The sequence below is a fragment of the Triticum aestivum genome, chromosome 3A, assembly GCF_018294505.1.
Source record: "Triticum aestivum cultivar Chinese Spring chromosome 3A, IWGSC CS RefSeq v2.1, whole genome shotgun sequence".
Lineage (NCBI taxonomy): Eukaryota > Viridiplantae > Streptophyta > Magnoliopsida > Poales > Poaceae > Triticum > Triticum aestivum.
This window is the reverse complement of record NC_057800.1, coordinates 415,953,694-415,957,907: the sequence shown is the minus strand read 5'-3', so window position 1 is coordinate 415,957,907 and position 4,214 is coordinate 415,953,694.

Below are 4,214 nucleotides of genomic sequence, written 5' to 3'. Positions count from 1 at the left end.
GGCAGCAGCGCTGACAGTGCAAGATATGCGAGGGAGGAGCGTATTGTGGCATCATCTCCCTCTGCTTGACAATACAAGCCCCATTTTCCTTCGAAATGGCGACATGGCGATGCTGCCATGCATCCGGCGACTGCGCCATCTTCCTCGCCGTCAGCCCCGACGACGTCACCACCCCGGTGAGAGGAAGAGGAGATGGGAGCTGCCGCTTTGGACGCGGATGGATTCGTCGCTACGGGTGGAACCTATTAGGAGTTGTGGTGCTTGAGATACACTAAGCAGGCAAGCATGTCAGGTAAGGTCCATATAGATCAGTGAATCTTATGTAAATACGTACGTAGAAGGCAAAGAAGTCAACTACGCCTTGTGTCTCCAGTAGAAAAGGAAGTCAACTACGTACGCCTTGTGTCTTCAGTAGTTCGGTGCTAATAACACACATATTGCTGCTTTACGAAGCTTTGTATGTCATATCAATAGCAAATACTCGAGCAAGTGCTGCAGGTGAGCTCATGTGCATGGCGCGCGCCCGCGACCTTTCATGCATTTGTTTTATTGAGGATGAGAATGGGATGATTATAATACAACCGAGACAAAATGGGTAGCAGTTGTGAGATCACCTCCCGATTTAGAAGTTCTGAAGGTCTGTTAATGCGTTGGATGGGCCAAACCTATTGATATCTTATTTCTATGTTCAAGGGTATGCTTTACAAATTTTTGTGCCAACTTCGCCAAGAAAAAAAAGAACTTATAAACTGATGTTCAATTCAACTTTTCATTGGCCCAGCGTATTTAAATGTTACCTGGATTAATACCACTATATGTAAGGAATATTCTGTTCAATACTTATTTCACTATTATTACATTATTGTGTATTTTTTGTGAAACTACTAAAGTTAGCAAAAGTGGATCGGAATGAAAGTTTCCATTTTAGTGCCGATTTCATGCAAAATTATTCACAAAATAGTCAAAAGACCAGGAACAAGAAGGTGGTAACATAACTTTCTTATGTTATCCTTACAGATGGCTTTTGCTCCATCCAGTAAAATGATCCTTTCCTCTGTCTAGCTATATGTGTTACATATTTGACCCAATTTTGTTTTGTAAAATGATTGAAATTCCCTCACTTCAATTATTGACATTGTATAGACAAGTTTTACCAAATTTAACTTCCATGTTTCATTCCTCATATAGGACAGAAAATTCAAACCATCTTCTTGAAAAAATGGACGGGTGCGGCAACGCGCGCCATCCATGATCTAGTACAACCTAAAGCATGAGTAGGCTTTTTACCTCGTTGAGAGGGGCCGAACCTGGGTAAACTCCCTGTGTCCTTTGTCCCGTTTCAACCCCTTTCAAGCTAACCTAGCTGCGATGGCTCCATACCTAAGTCCTTCCACTAGGGCATCTACCATGTTAACTCCACGACAGTTGGCGCCCACTATGGGGCCAGCGCATGGTGGTTTCGAGTTCTCGAAGGGCAACTTCGCAGGGATCAAGGATACGATGTGGGCCGGATGAACAAGAGTCTTCGCGGCAAAATCTGTCACATCCCTAGTTCTGGCCTGTCCTATGCTTGCTTCCATCTGAGCATCATGTTTAAATTTTTGAAAAACCTGAACTGAGGAAGTCAGAAGCCTCAAAACCCTAAATAAAAGAAGGGCAAAAACCCTAAAATCTCATTCATTGTTCCAAAATGTTCTTCTTAGATGTTTAATATTTTTGGCAAGGGTTTTGATCTAAACCAAAAATAATGAACATTTTAAAAGGATTTATTTTGGGATTTTGATTTTAAATCAATACTATTTTGAATTTGAACTTATATCCAAATATTACTGAATATATGTTCAAATAACTGAAACATTTTTATGTGCTTTGGTATAATTCCATTGTGCTAAATAAAATGTTTAGGGGAATTTTGTCACTGTTTTTGAATTTGTTTTATTTCAAAACAGTGGCAAAATAAATTAAATAAAACAAAACAGAAGAAAAAAATTAAAAAAAAAGAGAAGCCCAGCCACTTACCTGACTTACCTGCCTGGCCCAGCTTCTCCCGCGGCCCAGCCCAGCCCATCTACCTCGCCGCTCGTCGTCTTCCTCTGCCAGTAGGCAGAGGCGAGGCGTGGCGCGCGCCCGAGAGCCCCGGCCACCTCCTGCTTCGCGCTGGAGGCCGCCCTTCGTCCTAATTCGCGCCACGACGACGCCCCGTGTCCCCTCTCTCTTTTCCCTCACTCGCTGCATCCCCTCTCCCTCCTCTGTCTCTCTCCCTCACTCATCCCCGGACGCACCGAGACCGCCGACGAGCACCACCGGAGCCACCAGCATCCCCACGCCCAGCCAGTTAGGCCACAAGCTCCGCCTTGGATCCAGGAAGCTCTACCACGACGCACGCGATGCCGGGTGCCCTGAAGCCACGCCATCACCGCCATCTTCATCGCCACGGCCGGCGATCGCCGCCGTTCGATTCACAGCACTGAAGACGCCCCCGAGCTCGCTGACCACCTCATCGGTCTCCCTGTGAGCTCCTGCTGCCTCCTCTTTGCTCGCCCCCTCTGTTCCCGTCCCCTAGCTCCATCTTCCGACCACGGCCGAGCTTGCCGCCGCCGTGCCATGTCGTTGCCGTGGCCAGGGCCATCCCAGCGTGCGCCTGAGCGCGTCACCATGTTCGCCGCCCTCCCAGGAGCCCGCAGCTCCCTTCGGTCTCTCCTCTAGTGCTCTATAGCGCCACCCCAGGATTGCCCGAGCTGCTGCCGCCGCCAAACCTCGTCGCCGACCACTTTTCCGGCCACCCCAGCACCTGTCACCGCCACCACTAGATGCGCGCCACTGCGCGCGTTCGAATGCAACAAACCACGGCCGAAACGATGCCATGTGGCTCGTTTCCGAGCCCTCCGCTGCGTCTGGACTCGCCGGCGGCTAAATGCCGGCGACCGCTGACCCGATGACCGGCGTGGGTTGACCCCACTGCCCGGTTTGACCCCCCCTCTCTCTCACTGACCTGCGGGCCCCGCCCGGCTAATTAGGTTAGGTTAGTTTAACTAAGCTAGGTTAGTTTAGTTAGACGCTGACACTCGGGACCCACCGGTCAGGGTTTGACCGGACTGTGCCACGTTGACCTGCTGACGTCATCATGACGTCAGGATGACGCAGTAATGTTTTCTGGATTTATTTTTATTCAGGAAATTCCAGAAAATGCCTAAAACTTCTAAAAATCATAGAAAATTAACCGTAACTCCAAATTAAATGTTTTATATATGAAAAATTATCAGAAAAATTCAAGGAATCCATCTGTACCATTTTCATGCATGTTAGAACAACTTATCACTACTGTTTAGGACAAATGAAGTGAATGGCATTTAAATAATCACATATGGAGTTTGAATTTGAACCTAGGATTCAAACCAACTCCATTTAACTTGTTGCTAGATGCATTAGCTCAAAACACTAGCATGTTGCCATGTCATAGCATGCATCATATTGTGCATTGCATTGATTGTGTTTCCTTCTGTTTGCCGGTGTTGTTCCCCCTCGATAGACGTTGTATCGATGTTGTGATCGTTGACACTGATGGAGACTCAATGTTATCTTCAGAAGTGCCAGGCAAGCAAAACCCCCTTGTTCATTCCGATAAAATCCCACTCTCTCGCTCCTGCTCTCTTTTACTGCATTAGGACAACAACGACATATTTGATACTTGCTGCGGTAGCTGAACCCCTTTATCCTTTGCATGACCTGTCATTGCCACAGTAAATAGATGAAACCCACTAGCATGAGTAGGAGTTGTTTGAGCCCTGATGTGCCTACTCATTCATGCTTGTTTGTCATGCCTGCTACTGCTTAGAGTTGAGTCAGGTCTGATTCATCGGGGATGAATCAGAGGCGTGTGAACATGTCCTACTATGGGTGAACTAAGTGTGTGAACACGATTTGGTAAAGGTAGCGGTGAGAGGACATGTAGGAGTACATGGTGGGTTGTCTCATTGCAGCCGTCCTCAGGAACTGAGTTCTGTGTTTGTGATCCATGACCAGCTACTACCACACATTGGAATGCTTAAGTGCCCCTCTTGACTTATTAATCAACTTGATCTCTGTCCAGGAGTTGCAACTAGTTTCTGGTGTTTGTAGGTAGTGTTAGTAGTCTACCAAGTGGCACCCGGTACAGGTGGGCTTGGGACAGACTAGGCACAGTGGCACGGTGTACCAAGTGGCACCCGGATGGT